The 24,300-nt window shown below is 36.4% G+C and overlaps 1 protein-coding gene across 2 annotated transcripts in view; it reads right to left on the bottom strand.

Annotated features, from left to right (window-relative positions):
* The window catches only part of GALNTL6 (polypeptide N-acetylgalactosaminyltransferase like 6), a 129,255-nt gene extending 105,182 nt beyond the window's left edge, over positions 1-24,073 (bottom strand). The window contains exon 1 of one of the 2 annotated variants that reach the window (XR_005565636.1): positions 24,006-24,073. The gene's annotated coding sequence lies outside the window, so the exon portion shown is untranslated. The remainder of the gene's footprint in view (positions 1-24,005) is intronic. The other variant, XM_039386799.1, reaches the window with a different exon arrangement.
* Positions 24,074-24,300: the final 227 nt, after the last annotated feature.

Genomic DNA, 24,300 nt, shown 5'->3' with positions numbered 1-24,300 from the left:
AAGTATTTTTGCATTTTAGCTGCAGTTTGACCTGTAGAGTTGGTAGTTTTTTTCCATGGAAATGTTTGTAACCACCTCCCTCTCCTTTTCTTTTTTTTTTTTTTTAGGTTCTGTTTAATTTTTTATAATTTACTCCTTGTTTTGTTTCTCTGGTTTAATTTCCACTTTTAGTAAGGGCATAACTTAGGCCCAAGTAAAACAGGTAGTAACCAAGTAGAATAGGTGTAGGCAAAAGCATGTACAAGCAAACAGAAACAGTACCACCCGTGCCCTACATACCAGTTTCGTAACTGTTCTTATTTAGTGAATTGTTTAGAAATGAAAGAATCACTGGGGGAGGGAAATTATCTCAAATTCTCTGATTAGCTAAGACATTCCTAGATTTACTTATCATCAGTTGGAGTGGTAGATGCTTATCACAGTCTGGAAAGTAAACTGTGACAGCACTTACACATCCAGGAACATGTTTAGCTTAATTTCAAAGCTACCTGAGAGCTGGAGCTCTGAGTTCTTTCTAGAGATAGGTTTCTGTGTTCATATTTTCTTGGATGCAGCTGAAAGAAAGTAAGAGCAACAGAAAAATAACAGGGGAGTTAATAAAACCTACAGTCAGCAAAGCTAAATATGGGAAAACTATAATGCCCAAACCAGCAGAGTACATAAGTAAAAGGCAAGGTGCAAATAAATACAATATTCTGATATGGATATGACTTCTATTCATACCAGCCTATCATTCTGCTGTAGAAAATCTTGGTCTTTTCATCCTGCTGTAATGAGTACACTGCATTTTAGCAATACATATTGTAATTTGGTTCACTTTGTGGCTTGGAGTCAAAGGGAAAATACTTAAAACTCACAGGCAAATGAACCTGATTTCCAAATGAACAGCTGGAGATGTTCAGAAGAAGGAAACAGCATGTTACCTGGTTTCTTTCACTGACACACACTTCACTTTGCAGAGAGGAAATTCTCTTTAGGATAAGAGACTCCCTTAACAGGAAATTTCCCTCAGTATGAAGGTGACGTGCTCCATTTGTTAAGATTATGAGACAATGTTTTAAAGCAAGAGCTTTACACAAGTGCAAATTTCAGTTTCAAGGGAATTAAGGATTGAAGGGCTCATTTACATTGTAGCTCTGTGGACCACTCATTTTGGCATGGCCAAGCAGCAGCAATAGGCCTCAGTCTTTATAAAAAAAATTAAAAACATCAGGATATGGTACTTGTGTTGTGTATTAAACTTGCTCTATTTTGATTTGTTGTATCTGTAAAAATACATAAGAAACACAGACCATACCTGCAGCTTTCTTAAAGAGCCGATGATTATTGTCTAGCTTTCCCTAGCTGTAACACCACAATTACTGGTGGGAAATCGGCTGCTGTTCATTCTGTGTTTCTAAGCTCTAGTTACATTATCTGATTTTTTTTCTGTTTCATTTTGTTTAGCTTTGTGTAGTTGCACGGTTCTCCCCCTAAAACGAAATCATAGCATCTACAGAAAAGGATAAAACCCAATAAGTTATTAATTAACCCCAGGAGGAAGAAACCCTCACCCTCTACTTCATATTCCTGTTGGCAAAGAACTCAACTCAATGGAGCAACAAACAGGGAGGGTGAGCATAACACCATGAAGAGGGTAGATCACAGGATGCTGCCTTAAAACTATTTTAATTGCATCATTCATAAGAACAAGGAATAATTAGACAATTTGCATAAGTGTAAATACAAGTTCAATTGCACTAAATTAAGTGACTGTGATATCTTGATTAGGCAATTAAAACATTAGATCAACAGTACATTTTGATTCTTGGATACAACCATGTGCTCTTTTGTTTACCATGACAAAATTGTATATATAGCAGCACACTTATATCATGCTTTTGGAAGGATCTCACCGAATGTGAGAAAATCAAAAATACTTCAGTTTCCATTGAATATGTCCTAGAAATTTTTCACAATATTTTCAATAGAGTTTCAATAGAGTTGCAATAACTCTACTGTATGTTTCCTTTAGCAACTACAGCTAAAGGAAACTCTGCAGAATACCTTTAAAGCAACTAAGTCAGCAAGGCAGTATTTCATCTATTCATCAATGTCAATATTGTTTTTACTTTTAAGGCCTTTTGCAGCCTCTGAACACCAGAGCTATCTGTTTCATCAGACAATAGTTTACCATGGGACTTAGCACTTGTTAGTGTAATGATTCAGTATCTGCCGTAAGACTGAGGCACACACACAAGCAATTGCTTTACGTATCTAGCAAGTTTATGAAAATGCACTTTGTTTTAAAGCCAAGATCTTCTGAAAAGGACTTTTAGATAACATTAATAATTTGTGAAGTATACAGGGAAAACTTCAGCATATACAAAAGAACAGGAGGTAGAATTTATGCTGCCATCTCTGTATTTGACACCTCAGGTGAACTTCACTAAACCTCAGCCAGCCAGGCACAAACTCTCCGGGAGCTGCTGTTCACCAGAGCCACTACGGTACTGTGTGACTTCAGTTCAGTCCCTGTTTTATTTCATTTTTCCTAAGCTTCGTTTCTGGGGAGTGTGAAGGGCTCAAGGTCACTACCAAGAGGAGCTCTAAGAACTGCTGGGGAATGAGCCAGGACTGCTGGGGAATAGCCTAAGGACTGCAAAAGGCAGCACCAAGTCTTCAGGACATTGTCCCCAAGTAGTAATACAGAACATTCTACCTGTGTATGTATACACATGAGGACAGGAGGTGACAGTAGATGGGAAACTCACTCTCCGTCAAGCTCCTGTCTCACTCTGGTGACTGGTTAGACAGCAAAAGCGAACAAATTACCATGTCAGGTGGCTAAAGCTGAGAACAAATAATTCTACTCAAACTTAGGGCTATTTATTTTGTAGGAGTCAATTTAATTTTTCAAGTATTTCTGTTTGCTTTGGAGTTTTCACCAAATTAATTGTCAGGTTACAGAAACTTTTATTTCTTTTTTTTCAATAAAGCCCAGTTTGTTTGTTTGCCCCAAACTTCATCTATGTTTTGAACATATCTGTGCAGAACAACTGGAACTCTGAATCTATTGTATGCTTCTGAGTAAATTCCCCCCCCCCTATAGTTTTTACATTCCTTCACAGTCTCTCTTCTTGGGTAAAAATAATGGTTGTATTGCAAAAAAAAAAAAAAAAAAAAAAAAAAAAGAGATTTTTAAAGTCAGTTAATTATGTATTCAGAAATTGTCTCACACTCTTCATGTAACATTATACTTACATGAAATTAAAAAATAAAACTAGACTGTGGGCACTGTTTTAGGGGAAAAGACAGACATCACTTGTTATTTTTCATTATTATAACCTAAAGTTAATTTCCTTTTCATATTTCTGAGTGAAAAAGGCGATTGCCTCAGCAAAAATGGAGAATGGTTACTATTGGTAAATTTGTGAAACACTCTCAGTTATTCTGCACTAGAATGACATCATGTATTTCATGTCATGTATGGCTTGCTAAACTGCCCAAACTAAAAAGACTCATCAGGACATTTTTTTTCTTTTAATATTTCATAATACTGCCACATGCACTTTTAAACACCCAATTAATTTTTATGAATGTTCTGAATTTTTCTGAAAACAAACCCAAGGTGAATATACGTGTGTTTTAAAAATGGTTACCTTGCACTAAATTTCTCCTGGAAAACTTCAGCTAATATAGCAAAGCAGAAACAGTCATCTGATCCACAGTATAATTTCTATCAGATTTTTCTGTCATCAGTCATGAAAATTCTATATAAAGAACACCTGTTTCTTTGTTTTCTTTCTGTTATACACCTCAGTTTGAAACAACACAGCATATGACCAATCAGAATGACATGCATCTTGGCTCTAGATTTTTTTTTAATTTTATTTTTTTTTCTAAATCACTAGTCTATATTTCCTCATTTTGCATGTCATTTAAACGACTTGCCTTCTACCTGGTTGCTGCATTTTCCCCTGTAATTGCCACATGAACACCTGCTCTTGAATCTGAACTGTCCAGGACAACACACAGTTGGAAAATTGCTGCTGCTGTTACCATAGATCGATGCTTACTGGAAGCATGGATTGATAGATCCTGTGGCAGCAATTAAATTACTGTCTTGTGGAACTGAAAATTTCTCCCCAAGTATAATCTAGATCCTATAAATGTTCTTGCTGAAATGAAACCGCAAAGACTGCTTTACAAAAGACCTCACTGAAAGATTCATGTTCTTTTTACTTTGCACAATTCATCCCTACAAGGATAACTTATGAATATACGCTTTAACAACAATTCCTCATATTAACACTTTCAGACAGCTATGAATTGCACACATTAGGCAGGAAGATTTTTCTACATAATACAAAATTTTCACAGTTCAGCCATATGTTGCAGAGCATTAGGAAAAGAGCTGCCATTTATTTAATCTCTGCAGATCACTTTGCTTCTTTATCTGAAGTGAGAGGAATTAATGGTATTTAGTCAAGTGCTTTCAGAAAAGTTTCCTTCCTTATATTTGTAAGTTCTCATTAAGCAATACGGTTAAACTAAATACAGAAGATCTTTTAACAAGCAATAACCATGTCAGATAAACTAATTGGTAAGTAATGGCCAGAATGCTAAAGCTCTTCAAGCATTGAGCAATCCTTGGTAACAATGAGAGATAAGTATTTAAGTACTTTTAAAACTCTCATTAATAACAAAAAAGCACAATAGGTAAAAATATTCTGACCTCACTTCCTGCTATTTTTCTACAGCAAGTTCATTTATAAAAGCTACTTAAAAAATGGAATTGGATATAATTAGTGACCAATATTTATCACTGTACGATAACTTAAAAGCAGTGCATGTGTATTTAATAATCAAAGCACTGCAATTCATATAAGTAGGAAAGTGGTGAGCAAAACCAGTTTTGAGTGTTGATACTAACATAACTGATTGCATTATGACATTCTGAACCATCTATGCTTTAGAATTACCTTCCTTCATCAGTAGGTACTAAAAATCTCATGTTCCTTCACATGCAATCTGCTTTGCCATGGGTAGCAATGCTGCAAGTGGAGCAGAGCATTGCAATGGGCTGGGGAGACTGAAGTGCAAAGTGCATGCTGAAAAACAGATGCATGAACACATGTTGTAGAACACATGTTCACAGTGCTGATGGATCTGGCAAAAAGTGAGGCTTAACTTATTTCAAACAGTCTGAATGTCAGAAACCAAAAATCCCAAAGCACATTTACTAGTGCAAGTGGCAACACTTGCACATGGACAAGGACATGAAGCCAAGACAAATGAAGATTGACAGAATAACGAGTAGAAATGAAGCTTGTACTCCAACAGTTTGAGGAAGATGAAGACAGTGAGGACATATCTTTGCTACACTCAGAAATATTCAGAATGTTCAGCATGTTCTGAAAAGGCTTTTTAATTTTTCAAATAGGTTTGACGATGTTACTGAATAATATAATCCAGTAATACTAATAATATGGAAGCAGTTCATCACCGGCAAAAAACACAGAAGGAGACTTGATCCATGATCTTGACAAATCTCAAAAAGAATAATGTTAATATGTACATCTCAAGCAGTCTCAGAAGCAGCCCTTCATTGGAAGTGATAATTATCACTCCATGATTCACAGAATTCAGAATTTATCATCAACTTACAAGCTCATTACATGTGTTATTGTGATTATTATCAGTCTGATTGACACTGCGAAAATGTTTTTATGGAACTGTTTACAAATTGTTACTATACCAGCCAGTAAAGTGTATTTTGTTTTTATAGCCTCTGGTATTTACCTCTGTTTTAAAACATCTTATTGTCAAACTAAACTTACATGTGCACATTAAAGAAACTCTTTGGTAGAAGTTAGTGTACTGTAAGCAAAGTTGTCTCAATATCTGCACAAATTAACAATTTGATCCAACAGCTCTAACTCTGAGAAAGTTCCTATTGATGTACCTAATGTAGTACAAAGCAATTTAACTAGCGAAATGGCTTTTTGTCATTAGGCATTATCAGACTTGCAAAAAAAGTAAGCTCTTCTGGCCAATTTAGCCTTTGTTAAGTAATTACCATGCTATATAAGCATTTGTGGCTCACTGATAGTCAGGTTGCTGAAAGTCAGATTGCGTGAAGGATGACTCCAATTCTGGTCCATCCTACCCTCTTCACTATTTTGAGCCAGCCTTCTGTAGTCCCTACCTGGATAGGTGGAAACCAGAGCCCAGGGAGAAGTAGTTGTATGTCCAGGCTGTGAAATCTGGATGAAGCCAGTCATGCACTTGTATCTGTATGAATCTAGGGATGTCTTGAACTCTGCAGTCTGTTTAGAGGTGAATTGATCCTGGCTGGCTGTGAAGGCTGAACCTAAGATCATACTGAGTCTAGAAAATTAAAACAGTTTTAACTAATAAAAATTCCAGTAGTTATTATCTCTGAACTTTGGCCCATGAAGAATTCTAAATATTAATATGCATTTGCATTTTGCATTTGTCATTCTGCTGGGAAAAAACAAGTAAACAAATAAAGTAGTACTCCAAGTCTGAACTGGACTAAGCTTAATAAATGTAGAATTTGGATTCCTATTTGGCAGTTTAGATTGGTTCCTCAAATTACTGATGTGCATTTACAAAAACTTGTGAGACTAATGATTTGAGGCACAACCTTCACTGTCATATTATGCCTCATGCATTAGAAGGTCAGTTTTGGAAAGAAGGATCAGAATAAGAAAGAAATTGTGAAATAAGAATAAATCTTTGCACTGACATAATGCTTATAGTAAGGGTATTTATAATAGAGGCATTACCCTTAAAAATTCCATCATGATGCAGATACTTAAGCACTTACATGGTAGGTAGTTATTCATGCTGTGGGCCGAAATACTGATTTATCTGCAAATTTGATTGTGGTAAACTTTCTTTGCCATGTAAGGCTCTTTTGGGATGTGATTTGGAGTTTATTCCAGCCCAAATCTGCCAATAGTCTCCTACAGAGACTCATTTCTTTTCTCCCCCTCCCCCTATATATTTAATTCCATAATTAAATATTTCCCTCTTCACATTTGCAAAATAAGATTAGTTTGTGCACTGAACAAATAGAGTTGATAATTTCAGACACAATATGGGTCTGAAAGGGGAAAACTTAGACCCTAGAGGGCAGAGATCTATGACATTTGAGCTGGATATAAGTAACAAAAATGATGATAATGATGATCATACAGGATGATAACTGTAATGTTGCTTATAATGAACATAAAGTCTTACACAATCCATAATAACTGCATAGGATATCAATCACTTTAGGGAATACTATATTTACCCCAGCAGCAATCTCTTGCATTGAGTCAAAATGCCCAAACCATATATCCTTCAAAGTTTGAAAAATTTCTTAAGTAGCTTGTATATATCATATACATATGATACATATATATGATATATACACATATATATAGCATATATAAAAATATATATATTTATATATATATTTATATATATTATATATATAAAATATATATATATTATATATATTTATATATATTTATATATATAGCATATATATAAATACGTGAATGTGTGAACTAGAAGCTTTAGTAACAGATTAACTTGAGATTAACAGAAAGTTTGGTGGTTTTCTCTTTCTAATTAAAACCTTTACACTTCACCACATCCCCATATTTGCACTCCATACTATAGATCTCACATAATTATCTACATGCTCATTTGTGTACTACAACACTACAAATTATGTCCAACTACACCTAATAATGACTTACAGGAGATGAATAAAATGTTAATTTCCAAGAAAGACAGAGTATATTAAACATTTTCCATTTAGACAATACTTGAAAAATATGGTGTGATCTTTCAGGCTCGTCTATGTTCAGACAACCATAGAGACTTAATGCTGCAGATATTTCTGTTCAATTTTTGCCTTAGGAAGCTGGATAGTTTCATTCAGGTAAATGGGACTTTATTGTTTCAAGTTAAAATGATTTTTGTAAGCTTCCAGTCAGACCAAGAAAACAAACAAAATCAAACTTCCAATATTAAGTTTTCAGAGATATTCCCAAAACATTCTTAAGTTAGCTGTAGAATTTCATAGTCCACTGCTCAGGTGAGTGATTAGAGAACAGGCTGATAGGCACTTGAGTCAGATATTGATTGAACATCATGAGAAATCAATTCTGAGAAGCTCTTTCAGTATGTCTCTACAAGAATTGGCAATTTAAAATACGTAGCATATACAATGTTAGGAAATATTAATGGTATTCCAAAAGATCAGAGATCCAGATTAATTTCTAATTTATGGGAAGAGGACTCCTGAGGAGCTGAGAGCAAGTTTCACCAAGTTCCTACTAACCATTATTTTATGCTAAAGCAGATTTTTGAAGATATTGGACACAAAAGACACAAGATAAAACCCAAAAATGAGAAAAAGGAATAAAATGGTTAAAGTTAAATAAAATGGTGGTGGTGGTAGTCTGCTTTCTTTTCATTCTCTTCATGTAAATTCTTTTAATTTAGTTACCTGATGCCACTCATGGGAAGAGATTCTCTGATGCTTTAGGAAAATTATGTTTGCATGAGAATTACTAATATCAGTGTTATGTACTTGTGACAGACTAAGAGTAAAGGGGAAACAAAGGTTTGCAGTAGAGATCAAATCTCTCACTAAAGTAGGTAATATAATAAATATAGCTTTCTTTCAATTAGGTCATCAGGTGTAATAGAGGATGTTACATAAATAAAATAAATGTTAATGAAAAGTAATCTCACTTTAAGGAAGTGAGCAGGATGAATTCAAGTTAGCAGTCTGTAATTTGAAGTGATATCTGTCCAAGGCATTTAGCAATACATACTTGCAAAAACCCCCCCCTAAGTTTCAAAGCCATCAAAATACTGTATTTTTAATTTCTTAGGTAACTTAGTTGTGAAGTGACCTGTAGAAGATAATTCATGATTCTTGCATTAAATCAATGTAATCCTTTCCTTACACATTGAAAAAATAGAAAAATAATGAAGAAAAATTCAATGCTTGCTGAATCACAATAGCTTACACATTTACAGATGTGAAAGACTTCGTATGAATATTGCCGTGAATAATTTAGGTATCACAAAAAAATTTCAAGGATTGAATATTAGATGAAAAGATTTTATGCTACTAATGTTAGCAATGGAAGTTTCACCCTCGAGTAAGTTAAAATAAATAGAAATTGAAATATACAGAAGTAAAACAAGTCTTTGAACAGATGGGCTGGTGATCCAGGTTTATGAAGAATCTGGTATAGATGTTGGGTTAATAATATTTTACAGACAAAATAAATACAATGCAAGTTTGTTTCAAGAATGGTCATAAACCACACGTTCAGCATAAACAACACAATCACTACTGAATACTGCCAACTACCAAAAAGGAAATATCCTCTCGTAGTTACACAAACATTGATGCCCCTTCTTCCACACCCTTTGAAGCAGCACATCTTAGCTTTTTCTGTATTTGTCATTATAATAGGTTTTGCACAGTTATTCCACCTCCCAACTAACTGGAAATAAAAGAAATTCATCATCTTACTACACAAACCATGTCACACGCGAACATTTACACGTTACAAGCTACTGAAATTACTACTTAAATCCTACCTTCATAGCATATTTTAAAGAAGCAAAATGCAAAGACATAGCATAATTACAAAAAAAAAAAAGAAAGAAAGAAAGAAAAGAAAGAAAGGAAAGAAAGAAGAAGAAACAAAGAAAGAAAGAGAAAGAAAGAAAGTTTGCCTCAAAGCAAATTGATTTGAAAATCAAAGAACGTGGCTTTTGTGATTCACTTTGAACACTTAAGATTTACTCACGTGTGAAACCATGAGTTTCAATCCTACAGAAATGGACCTCTCAAAGAAAATATGAAGTTTCAACAATTTAGTCCAAGGACCATAACGTTTCATAATTAAGGATTTTCCTCTAAAACTGCAATGTTTAGCACAACTGAATTCTTGATAAGGTGGGAAGCCCTGGAATAATGCTGATAATGCTTATTCTACAAAAATGAATGTCTTTGCTTCAGTAGCAATAGTTTGTCTATAATAATTATTTTGACTGACCTTTAGGAAAAAGTAAACACTTCATATCTTTTACTGCAGGCACTAACAATCTGGGCTTCCCAGAAATGCTGAAGGAACTCAGCATCTTTGAAATGTTTTGCCTTTTACTGATAGACAGTTAACATTCAAAATCAATACTACCTATACTTTGCTGTCATAATTAACACTGGGTGTCTTGAAGACAATAATCTGAAGTTTGCTTTTTTCCTATTGCATTTTTGTACTATGAATATTTAATGTTCATGAGAAATAACACAGAAAATAAATAATATTATTTAAAATAATATCACAAATAACTACAATTCAAAAGTGAATTATTTATAAAAAAACCCAAAACTTACATTCAGATTTGTAGCATACTTAAACACATGCTTCATTAGTCAACAGCATTTAGAAAGAGTGAATGCTGCTCTCAAAATACTGACTGTTCATTAGACGTGCATATTATTAGAATACTTGGGGGTTAGATTCTCATGTTTTCTGATGGTCATAATTCTGCTATTAAGAGTAGTAATTCCACTCTTTGCCAGACACTATAATAAGTGGACTAAGTTATTATCAATCTGTTTACCCGCTGGAGGGCAGGAAGGCTCTACAGAGAGATCTGTACAGACTGGATCAATGGGCTGAGGACAATGGCATAAGGTTCAAAAGGCCAAGTGCCAGGTCCTGCACTTGGATTGCAAAAACCCCATGCAGTGCTACCGGCTGGGGGAAGAATGGCTGGAAAGCTGCTCAGAGGGACTTGTTGGTGCTCTTTGACAGCCAGGTGGAAGTGAGCCAGCAGTGTGCCCAGGTGGACAAGAAGGCCAATGGGATTTTGGCCTGTATCAGAAATACTGTGGCCAACAAGACTAGAGAAGTGATTGTCCCATTATACTTGGCACTGGTGAGACTGCACCTCGAATCCTGTGTTCAGTTTTGGGGCTCTCAATGCAAAAAGTACATTGAGTTGCTGTAGTCTGTCCAAAGAAGGGCAACGAAGGGGTTGCCAACTCAATGGTGGAGGGTCTAGAAAACGTCCTGTGAGGAGTGGCTGAGTTTGTTTAGTCTGGAGAAGAGGAAGTTCAGGAAGAACCCCACTGATCTCTACAATTACCTGAAAGGAGGTTGTAGTGAGGTGGGAGTTGGTCTCTTCTGCCATGTCTCAAGTGAAAGGGTGAGAGGAAATGACCTTAAGTTGCACCAGGGGAGGTTCAGATTAGATATTAGAAAAAAATCCCATTCACTGAAGGAGTGGTTAGGCATTGGAATAAGTTACTCAGAGAGATGGTGGAGTCACTGTCTCTGGAGCTGTTCAAGAGGTGTCTGGATGTGGCACTTGGGGATATCATTTAGGGGTGATTACGGTAGTGCTGGGTTGGTGGTTGGACTAGGTGGTCTTGAACATCTCTTCCAAACTTGAAGATTCTGTGGTTACTGAGTGAAACAAATTGAAAATATCTTACACTAAGCTAATCACTCGGGATGAGTAACAATAGCAAATGATTTATACATTTAGTAAACAAAGTAAGAATTACAGAAACATAGAATATCCTGAGTTGGAAGGGAACTACAAGGACCATTGAAATCCAACTTCTGGTCCCGCAGAGGACCACCCCAAGACTCACATCAGAAGAAATGCATATACTGAAAATTACCTCCAGCCTGGTCACTCATAATGGAAAAACTCACAAATACCACTCTTTTAGTGATATTTCAAGTAACACATTAATTCAACACACTTTTTTATTCACAATTTGTAACATCCACTACAAGTCTCTCATCATGCTATTAAGTGTGGGAAATTGTCCAAAACTCTCAAATCTCAGGTAAAGTCATCTCACCGAAGTCAACAGCAAACCTCCTACACATCAAGACAGACTTCTACCTCCTTATTTATATTCAGATCTGTTATACAAACATACCCTGCAGTAATTCTTATGGGTCAAGCAGGTATAGGCTCTGTGGTACCTATGGCCATCCCACTAAGTACAGAAGTCAGGTTTACAGTTCAGAAATTGATTTTGCCTCTTAAAGCCAAGGCAGTAGAAGAATACACACATTAAGCTCATATGCAAAATGGGATAGTAGTATTCTAAAAAAATATTATGCTTATTATGTATGTAATTGTTTTATTCTATGGAAATTCGTACTGGTTGCTCAACTCTTTTACTGAAGCTCTGTGCTGGGCTCTTCTCAACAAAACTGCTGCTGAGATCCAACAGTAATTTCCAAGTTTCTCACTGGGTCTAGGTTAAAAAAAACCCTCTCCCATTATACAAACAAAGTAGAAGAATCCACTGGTATAAAGCTACAAACTCCTGTGCCTACTCTATGCAGCATGAGAAACCCAAGGACAAATAAAGGTGCTCTCACTGTACATGGATGTTCTCATGGTACAGAAAGCTACATATATGCATGGGCACTCGCTCTATCATGCTCTGAAGTCCTTTCTTGACAGCACTCACACCAACTAGACAAGCCTCTTGCCTAGCCTAAGAAAATAGCAGCAAAAATTTTTAAAACCATGTCTGGGGTTGTCTACAGGGAAGAAAAAAACATACATATAAAATTTAAAATAATTTACCCCTCAGACAAAATCCTATTTGCCACTTATTTTGGGATTTTAATGAAGGAATATAAAAATGTGATTTCAAGCCAAGTGACTTTTCTATTTGCTTATTTACTGTAGATTCAAAACTTAAATACAATGTCTTGTCAAAACTGAGCAGCAACATTAATCATGATCTATAAATATGCAGAATATGAACACCTGACTAAAAATTCCATTTTTTTCACATAACTTATTTGCAGTATTTTTGTTACTAAGCAACAAAATGAACAAAATTCTTCTATTATCCAAAACACTTGCATTATTGTCAGAGTCGCCTTAATACAACTTTATTATCTCAATTGCTTCACTTGCTGAGCATGTGGAGCAGCAGATTAGGGATAATTAGACTAGGAATGAATGAAACTCCAGTGCAATCACATCCTGAGACACAAATGAACTATTGATTTTGATGATTCCACTAACAACCATTTAATATGCATAGCTACTAAACATTTGAATTGATATGACTTCACTCTCAATATGTTGCTACATGTATTCCGGGTTCTGGCTGAGGAAACGATGTTCAGCCTTTATGACACTGCATAGCATTCATGGTTATTAAACACAATTAAACAATGCAGAACAAGTGTGAAGGTTGAAGGAAAGCTCACCAGGGCAGCTTTACATATAACCTGCTTTCTGAGGTAAGATGAAAGGGAGAAAATAAGGCAAGGTGCCTTTCCAACATGTACCCCCACCTGTGGTATGTAGCATTTCTCAAGATGTTTTCTAGCATAAATCATGTATATGTTTTAATACTGGGGAAGGAAATAGTGTGCAAGCTAGGTAAAATCTGTGATGTCCCTATCAGAGCATTATTTATTTTTGGTTAATGAATTATGTGCCCACAACTGTATATAAATTATGTTCTGGGAGAGGTTAAAACTGACTTTCAAAAATGTTTTTATAAACATTTTTGCCTTTGGTAATATCATTACAACACAGGTAACAGAAACTAGTGGAGTTAACCTGGATTCATATTCATGTAACTTAGTGTTGCATTTTCTTCTTAAAACTCCAGAGGAATGGCTTCTCAGGATTAAAATCTGGTTCTTTCGAGCAGCTTAAGAAATATTTCACTGCACATTACTCAGTGAAGAGGTACAGAGGAGAAAGGGAAGACTACTAAGCATAACTGAGAGTATAGACACTATTTTTATCAAAAAAATCACATGAACTCAAACATTCCCAAGATAGTAAGGCTAATGTCAATAATTTTATGACTCTTAAATAAAACATCAGATTTTCACACACCATACTTTAACGCAAATCTAGATCAACCACAGTGTCCACAAGTCTAATAACTTCTTTGAATTCAAGACAGAAGATACAGCAACATAAATGAGATCATATCCAATTCTCCTGAGTGGTCAAGACCTCATTACTCATCCAAAAACTAAAGGGCAAAGACAAGAAAAACAATGTACTGAAAATTAGTAGCAGTGAGCCTGGTGCATCCTCATTCTAGCGGACAAGATTCAAGACCAGCTACTGGAAGTTAAACTGAAAGCCGAAAAACACAATGGCTTTTTAAAATGAGGTTCACTCATAACGTTTATGTGTCTACATGGGAGACTGCGTGTGCATTTGCTCAGGCCACTTTGCAAACAGGACTCACACCAAAACAGATGTCATTTCTGCACAACAGAATTGTGCTTGTTTGGACTTAACACTATGACCATAATTGCTGTACAGCTTTTGGTTCACACCGGATGGTATCTGGCCTGTCTGAAACACAAGTGTCTTAAGCATATACCTCAGACCACTGCAGAGTCCAGGAACACCAGAACTCCTCAGTTCTTTAAGCATTATACTTAGCCCATGTATTTCTAGATGAGCATGGACCTCAACTGCCTAACGGCCAAAAGAGGAGATCTCAATATACTGCATTACTGGCGCACTGTGATCTCTCATCAGGCACTATACCTTTCAACACAAGAAGATGATCAGTGCATGTCATGAGTGGGATTTTGGTCTATGACGGAGTAGCAAACTCAAGGCAGTAGAGGCTCCAGGGAAACTTACTATGGATATGCTTCAGTCTTACTGTATATTCTGCAAGAGATTTATCAATGGCATCAGGGAGAGAATATGTGCTCTTTCTGTCACCAATATCCTTAGAAGTAGCAATCTGAAAGCACTGCTAGGGTTTCAGAGCACAGGGGCTAGTGACTGTTGGAGCGATAGGCTTATTTTGATTCTGACAAAAACAGAGTCAGGAAAAGAAGAAGAAAAAAGGAAATGAAGGATTTTCAGGGCAGAAAGCTGAGGACAAGATTCTTTTGTACAGTGTGTATGCCACAGATCTGTTTGTGTGTGTTTATTTTAAGAAGGTGGTTAAAATACAAGGATTCTTCGTATGTTAGTTTGGAATTTTTTTAGAATTTGGGCAGTGCCAGATAAGGTTGAACTCAGTCACTAAAACACACCTCATGCATGAGAGTCCTTCAGTGGAGACCCAAAGGCAGTACTATTCTGGCTGGTGTACATTTCCAGTGGGAGTGGGCAGGTGACACAAGCTGTAGTAGGCACTTCGAACGCAGCAGAGTCATCTAGGAGTTCCTCTGGTGACTCTCCGATACCATCAATGGTGTGACAAAAAGGTGTGGTGGGAGAAGCAGTCTGACAGCAGTTTATACCCTGTAATATTTTTTGCTGGTTAGGGAAATAGCAAGCAGATTTTATTAATTTTCTGTGAAATGATTTGGTATTTTTTAATAAGGCAAACCAGCACAGCTCATCATAATTTGGCCTGAAATCACTAGCAGGAGTTAGGACAGGGACCTTCTAAACTTTCCTCTGTTGACATAGCAAAAGTACTAGCCAGGGATTTAACATAATTTTGAGTTACACTAGGGAAACAACTGTTATCTTGCTGGGAAGACAGGAAACATCAAACCCTCCTTGTGTTGTCTCCTGAGGGAGATGCTCAACATAGCAGTGAAGGTAAGTCTGCAGCTTCCTGTAAAAAATTCAGCTGCTGATAATTAGGAGATACTTGAGTTATGAACCTAAGAGCCAAGAATCAGGGTTTCAAAAAGGAAACAAAACCTCAAAAAGTCCAGCTGCCCTCTGGGTGGTGGAAAAGATCTGGTGTTTGGTGCTCCTGGCTTCATGCACTGCAGTGAGATGATCTTCTCACAAGCTTCAGACTGAGACCTTGCATAGCATGAAGTCTCCTTCCCATAAATAAAAATATAAACTGTTGAAAACCATAGACAACAACATTTTGGCTATAAACTAATGTTGTATCCCAGTCCAATAAATCTACTTTAGTTAGCTTTCAAAGCTGTAAAATACACTTGGCTTTATGTTATATTTATATAGTGTTCAAGAAATTCACGAGACTCGTGCCAAGAGGCCTTTCAAAGGAAGAAATACTGGCTTACATCCATTTTTATCCCGTGAGAGTAGTTTTTGAAAAAAATTACAAGTCTTTTAATGCATTGCTTTTATGACAGTAATTCGAATTTTAGAATGATTTAACTGCACAGAAATCATTCTTTAGAAGTACTTATCGAAGAAAAAATTAATTTTGATAGCATGGGCCACCATATTGCTTAAAAATCATAAAAGACTAAAGAATACTGAATATATGGATACTTGTCAAATATTCCAGTGAACAACACATACATAGTTAATTGAACAAGCTACTATCACTTTTAGACAACTGACGTACAAAAAAAATCTTTGGTCTTGGCTTATTACAGTAAACATTAAGAAGAGATCCACAAAAACTTCTCTGAAAAGTATGCTGTGGCTGTGTCTAGGACTGCAGAATCCTTGGAATCCACCTAAATCTTTGCAGCACCTAAGTAGGCAGTAACACATTTTTCAACGCTCCCAGCGTTGTGCATATCTGTGTGCATCTGTGTGAGCCTGTACATGCATATATCCAGCTTTATGGAAAAGATCCACCTTGTCTGATAAAGGGTCTCTATTTCACACCCTGCTGCCAATATTGCATAATAAAATAACCACTGGATAAAATATGTAAATAGTCTGTGGAATAAAAACTTCCACTTCCATAGGGAAACTATGCTACCTACTGGGTAACTCATTAAATTTCCCTTCCCCTGGCAAGTATATATGGCATAATTTTCACTCCCCCATTTACTGCACATTAAAAGAATGGCCTTTCCTATTGTTTGGAAGAAAGTAGGCAACTGCAGGAGACAGATCAGAGCAGTTCTTGCCAAAGGCATGCAAACAGGCACTTGTAGCCTGCCCAAGATAATGAAGGGGTATTACATAAATCCCTTAAATAGAAGTTTCCTACCAGAAGCAAAGGGCTGTATGCTGATTCTTTGGAATGCCACTTAACAGCAGTAATCCCTAACTCTGCAGAAATGCATACGTACGAACATTACAGTCATTAAATGTCTCAGTAGGGACAGAGGAAGCACTCTCCAAGCATCTAAAAGGGATGCTGACAGAGTCTTTGTGTCTCCATCTATCTTAAAGGGTTTTTCCCTCAGGAGGGATAGTTCAGCCATAGAGCACCTTTTAACATTATCATACTCACCACCGGAGAGGTTCTATCCTACAGTAAGGAGTACTGTACATTTTCATCCTTGTTTATACCCCCCAAAATATTTATTAATGCATCCTGCAGATAGGAGCCAAAGGATCTCCACTAGCTTATTCACTGGGCTGGCTTTGTTTCGAGAAGCAATTCTGCTGAATTGCAGTACAATACTGTTCAATCATTCATAGATGCCTTGGCTTTTCATGGCTAGCAGGAGTGAATGGATGAAATCATCAGCTATGTGACCAACCACACAAAAGAAAGCAGTCTTACAGTTCTGTTTTAGAATACGACTTTTTTTCTGAATTATTTTACATCGTACTGATCAGACTACATTGTCACAAGAAATAACAGTGCGATACAGAAAACTGGTTATTCTAGTAACCATTTATACTCATTGTTCCATTAAGTCCACCAGTAATTAAGAGTCTGTCATGGTGTTTTCAACACTGAGTTCTAAACAAATGAACAATTAGCTTCGATAATGTACCTGGTAGCCCTTTCCCCCTGTTTTACTGCTTGCTATTTAGCTAAAACCTGACTTTTCTGTAACAATAAACTCTATGCTTTTATCAAAACTTCATGATGCAAAAGGAACACTGCGGAAGCTACCAAGTGGCAGCAGCTCCAGATTTCAGTTTAAAGACAACAGCAAGTACTGAGTCAGCTCAGAGTTAATAAAAAATTTCATTTTTCCTGCCATTCACTTTGGCTCATCCCTTTTAATCTGTAATAGATCACTCTGAGAACAACAAAGTACTTTGTGCCATTGATGCAAGACCAGCAATATAGAACAAAAAGAAGTAAGAAAATGATAGTTATAAAGTACTGTCAAACACACTTTCTGGACATCGCTCTCTTAAAATAGTTTTCCTGATTCTTCCTACACAACATAGAGCCATAAAGCCTGTTAAAGGAACTGGCTGCGAAAATTCCCACAAAAGCTAATAGCACAGACATTGTGACATGAACCTTATGAGGAAGTCACTTGCTTTGGCTCAGAACTCTTATATGGAATCTTTAAATGAAATTTACTGAAGTTCATGGATTGATATGATTTATACAAAGATGATAAACACCTGAAATCTGATAACTCTGAAGTCTAACTTTGTACTCTCCCATGAATCCAAAAGCTCAGACCCTTAGGGTCTGAATGAGTACAGTGAAAAAATAATCTATGATAAAGTTTCTGGTAACTCCAAGAAGAAAATATCCCTCTTTTAAGAGTACAACATAGCACTACTAAAACTAAGTAATAAGTACATATTCAAGTTCAGCTAGAGAGATTTAATGTCTCTAATACAAAAACGTCACTTTGCTAGAAAACAAACATTTGTTTGTTCTGCCTGTAATAATCTGACAATTTCAGGGTAAAAGACACTGATGAGTTAGGTGATGGCACAATATAATGCATGAATGCTAATTATTTAATCTCAGAATCAAGGCAGCAACAGCAGCCAATGGCAAGGAACAGGTTAAATTACATTTTAGCCATTACAGAATCACAGAATAGGTAAGGTTGGAAGGGACCACAGTGGGTCATCTTATCCAATCTCTCTGCTCAAGCAGAGAGCACAGGATTGCATTCAGATGGTTCTAGAATATCGCCAGTGAGGGAGACTCCACAACCTCTCTGGGCAATCTGTTTCAGTGCACAGTCACCTGCACAGTAAAGAAATTCTGCCCCATATTCAGGTGGGATTTCCTGTGCTTCAGTTTCTCCCCATTGCCTCTTGTCCTACTTTTTAGCAGCACCAAGAAGAGCCTGGATCCACCCTCTTGGTACTCTTCTTGCGTGATTGACTTGGACGCAAGACTGGAAGGCAGAGTAAACAAGTGTGCAGATGACACAAAACTGGGAGGAGCTGTTGACTCTCTCAAAGGCAGGCAGGCCCTGCAGAGAGACCTTGACAAATTAGAGGACTGTGGGCACCAGAGTGCCTTAGAGAATATTATCACAGACTGAATTTTCTTTCAAAGTACTTTACATCCATCTGAAGATTTTAATAACCTAAATAGATACATAACCTAGAGTTATAGATCTGCTCTTCAACTTTCTTCCAATACATTAATATATCAGGCTTGAGTTGCAATACTTGACTGCCCAAGAAAAAGCAAATATTATAAATTATGTAGATTTCTCAAGAAGTCACAAGTTTTTGAAGTATGCTGAAAGTTTTACTTTATGAAACAATTTTCTTCCCCTTCAAAAAGTGATGACCCTTATCATAGCATTGTTAACATGACCTACAAGAAGAGATATGCTGACATTAACGTTTAAATACAGAGGACCTTCCACTGTGATATGGCTGAAGGTTGAACTTGACATGTAACAGGATATTTGGCTATAAATAGCTGTATTAAAATTGTCTCACCACAATAGGTGTATCATCTTTACTATCAATGACAGTAGATAATATCTTAATTAAATATGTCCTATACATCATTATTTGGATATAAATTTTTTATAAACTCTAGAATGACATATTGTTTCATATTTGCAGAGTACATTGCTGGCAGACCTAATTACAACAGAGATAATTTCAGTATGTAATAGGATATGCATTTTTTACTTTTCTCTTTTTATAAATGTTCAGGTTTTGCTTTACTTTTGTTTTTGTTTTTGTTTTTTTTTAGCCCTTGAATCTGCATTTTGCCTTTCTTTAATAATTATTTTTTTAATTTCAGCTTGTCACCTACAGCAAAAGCAATTTCTCATTCTTAACATCATTCTGGTCTATATAAGAAGGCATCTCATGTTCCTGCTCCACGTAGGAGTAAACAGACATTGAGTAAACAGACAGATCCTTCAGTTGACTGAGTTTCAATCTCATTTCAAAAGATAAACTCTTCACAAACAAAAATCTGTTATCAAAGTCAAGAGCAAAACAAACAATATCACAGTAACTGAAGATGAAAAAGCACGAAAAAGCTCCCAGAGCCATAGTCAGTTGAAGCTAATTGTCATTCTTATGCAAGCAATTCTTACAACAGAATTGAACCAAGAAAGTTTAGTTACCTCACAAACTGTATCAGTAGGTGGTAGGTGGGTGTGGGGACAAAAGTGGCATTTAAGCAGACTCATAGTGAGAATTCAGTTTTGAAGTATTGTTGAAAAATGTCAGAACTTGCAACATAGCACACTATATCTGCACTGCAGAAGGTTGCTGGCTTTACTTCTGCCATCACCTGTGTGTTTTTAGAGGACTTGCTTCCAAGTGTTTTCTGTTTTCCAAGTGCAATTTTTTTCAAATAGTGGCACTGAAGTGGAAACTGGTTGCTAAAATTCAGCTCAAAATCACAGTTTTTACCAAAAATGATTTTGCCCTCAAAAAAATCCCTTAAAAAAGGTTTCATATTACGGTGAACCTCTAAACTGCTTTTGAAATGCCATCACCTCTTGAAAGTGCCATCAAGACTTTGGAAGTAACTTTGCCCACATCTCATGAGTTTTAGGTAGATTAACTGCAGCAAACATTGATTGGCAGCATTTTAAATTTTGTTCTTTTTGCTGGTAAACATTACAAGTTTAATCTCAATTTTTAACACAGCTCACTTTCCTACACTGTATATTACAGCACAAGTATTTCTCAAATCAAAGTGAAAACTCAGTGCAAAGCAGTCTGGCAAGTTTTATAGAAGCCTAACCCATAAAAATCTCCCAAGGATTTGAATGCTAAAGGAAGGGGTAAAGGGAGCATTATGATGCATGCAGGGCTGTGTGAAATATAGGATTTTTTCAACCAGTTCTCTCCATGTCTCTTTTTCATTTTTTTAATTATCTTTAGCTTGCAAGTTGTAGTTGTTTGAGAACAAAACTAGAAGCTCACAGACTGCTGTCAGCTCTTCCCCAGCTAGTTCTATGATCTGTACAGCTGTTTCTGTACTTTCCTCAACCTTTTGTAACAATTTCTTGTTAAAGAGTAAAGGCTTTTCTCTGTTGCTGCAGTGAACTGAAGGTTTGTGTCTCCACTTTTGTAACTTTGCAAAAACACACAGAGAAAGATTTAATGACAATGCAATATTAAGGGGGAAACGGTTTCTATTTTCACAGAAGATGAAGGAAAGGCCTATTTGTTCTGATTTGTGCTCGAATGAAACAGTGAAATTGCCATTACTGTTTCTGTAGCACACTTGCTTTTAGCCCTTTCTGCTCATTTAGGTCTTGAGGAGGAGAGGCTCAAATGCAGGCAAGGAATCTTCAGAGTAATTGAACACAGAAAGTCCCTCAATACTCCAATAAGCTGGATTTATGATTCAGAACTTCAACAGCATTGGATGAAAAATAAGGGAAATCTTGTAAAACCTCATATATCAGAAAAGAAGTGATCTTTTTCTGGCTGGGAAGGGATTATAATGATGCAGGAAATTTTTCTTTGGTGATATTTTAAAATATTTTATTTTCCTTAAAATTTAATGTTTCACACTCATATTTTCCCAGATGAATTCTCTGGAAAAGGGTTAATAATTCCACAGATTCTAAGGCTGAAAATCATCTTTGTAACAGGTATTGGAGTGGGAGAGAAGAGTATGCTCGCACTTAGAAACTGAGATTCAGCATTTAATATATGTGAGCCCTTTTATAGTTCAATAGTTCATGAAAGAAATTATGCAAGGGTTATTCAAATGGAAGGATTTATCATTCATATGTACATTACGGTAGTGTGAGAGGAAAGTGAAGCACTGGGAAGAGTGAAACCCAATCACAAAAACATATGAGAAGTTGTTCACTCATCAGCAACAACAGGCAGCCAAGAGTTGAGCAAGAAGTCCTTCCAGAATTTTGCAAGGTTTCAGACGTGTGGAGATTGTTTGAAGAGGTCATGAGCTTTCTTAGATGCCTGCACTGAAGGGAGTGACAAGTTTCCATGTAAATAAAAAGCTGTTTGTAGAGGAAAAGACCATCTCAAATTCATGGTAGACAAGACAGAACAAAATGGGCCTAACTGCTTGCAGCACAGACTAACATTAGACTGTAGCAAAAACCTTCTCACTGCAGGAGACATAAAGCAATGGGATAGTGAAGACATTTTCTTCACAGAACAAGATCAGACAAAAATACATCATGAATTATGTCTGTATAGGTATCCAACAACTTCTCGTGCATCAGTGATTTGCTTTGTGCTTGGTCAGCCTAAAAAATGTGTAAAGGTTTACAGATTTAAGATTTAAAGCTGCTTATCTTCCCAGAAGGCTGCATAAGAGATTTCACAATTACTGTAATTTGGTCTAACTGAAAGCAGATAGCAAACCTTTTTAAGTCACCAGAGAAAAAACAGTGTCCATTTCTTGCAGTTTACAGGGGAAAAACACTGTAGGCAGCAAGTGGTGATTCAGGAGCCACTACAAGCTCTTTTCATGAGCTCAGTGGGATAGAACAAACCCTTCGTTCTGTAATGTCCTGATTCTTCCCAGTTTTAGCAGACCTCTCATTGGGCAAGGTTTTGCATTAGAAAACTAATTTGCAGATCAGAACAGTCGTCTTCTGTATTCCCCATGAGCCACTAAGTAAAACCCAAGTCCTACTTGCTACACACAAGTCCTCAGTGGCTGCTCTGCAGCTTGGGAAGTTGTGCAGGCTTCCTCTGGCACACCTGCCTCCACATCCTTCTACTGAATTTAAATGGGATCTCTCTACAATTGACTGAATGCAAGTGAAAGTAGTAGGTACAGAGAAAACAGCAGCAAGATATTCTGTGCCTGAGAGTGCCATTTCATAATTCTCTCTACATAGAAATATCAAAAGACATTTTAACTACTCTGTTTTAATGCCAGATTCTTATGGCTTTTTTTTTTTTCCCCAGATATAGTCTAAAGACAGCAAACAGAAAAAGCTCCTGTTGAATATACTCACAGCTCTATTTATGGATATGAAAATATACATTGCTGTCTTTACAGAGAAAACCAGGGATTTCAATATTTGTGAGGTTGTGAATATGTGACAGAATTTGTTGTCCTCAGATGCTTCCCCACAGCCTAAGGAAAGGAACAAAATCTGACATTCTGTGGTATCTGGCAGCTGCTACCCAAAGAAAAAAACCGTTCCCACTCTCTCAGGCAGTTTGTCCAGTCTGCAGGAGGAACTGATATATGATATAAGAGCTCAACGAGTCTATCGGAGGAATGATTAAAACCACTGTGCCTTTCTCCAATTGAGCAGGTAACACAGTACATAATCAGCCTTCAGAGGTAATGGAGTCTTGAGCTAAAGGAACAAATACTTTAGGAGTTCTTTTGCTTTTTGTCATCTTAAAACCTGCACCAGGATTATTTTTCTTTTGTTCTACCTGGTACCATTTGCTTGTTTTTAATATGAAAAATTCACAAGGTGTTTCTTTGACCACAAATGATTCCAGGATAATACTGGAATATACTAAAAAATGATTAGCAGAGGAAATGAGACTTTCACTGGACTGGTTAATGGAATATTACCTTCATCCTATTCAAGCTCCTCTGTATAGCTTTAGTTTTCAGATGACTTCATGGTCTGTACTGGGTTCCTGATACTAGGGATCAGAAAGATGCTCCACTACCTACCCATTTCCCTCCAGTTTACAATATACTACTTCTATAGCCTAAAATCAGGCCTCAGAACGCAAGTGGGATGAAAAATTAAAAAATTAAATTCTCCTATCAGGGAAGGATGACAAACTCAAGCTATATACAAACAGTGAACTAACAAAACTTGAATCTTAGAGCCAAATACTTGTCATTGATTCCCATCACACCTTTCAAATTCATACAGAATATTTAAGTTAAGGGAGGTTACATGAACTGAACTTGAAACACTCACCTTTTATTCATTTTGCATGCTGTCTTCTTTTTCTCAGCCACTAAAAATTATACACAGTATAACTAATTATTTTTTCTTCATTGTCAATCATTCAGTTTCTAAAATAGAAAGAGGTATCATATGTGGATTTGATGCAATCTGTCCTGAATCTGCTCTATTTCTTTCCATTAAGATCTGGAAAAGATAATATGATTTATTCAATAGCAAATCAGGTAAGTTTCCACATGACAGGGAGCTGAAAAATGCATATATATATATATATATATATATATAATTATGGCGTTAGAATTCAAAA

This window comes from Pipra filicauda, unplaced genomic scaffold, assembly GCF_003945595.2.
Source record: "Pipra filicauda isolate LSUMZ 115617 unplaced genomic scaffold, ASM394559v2 scaffold503_size409916_pilon, whole genome shotgun sequence".
Taxonomy (NCBI): domain Eukaryota; kingdom Metazoa; phylum Chordata; class Aves; order Passeriformes; family Pipridae; genus Pipra; species Pipra filicauda.
The sequence above is the reverse complement of the archived record's forward strand: the minus strand, read 5'-3'. Positions and strand labels throughout refer to the sequence as shown.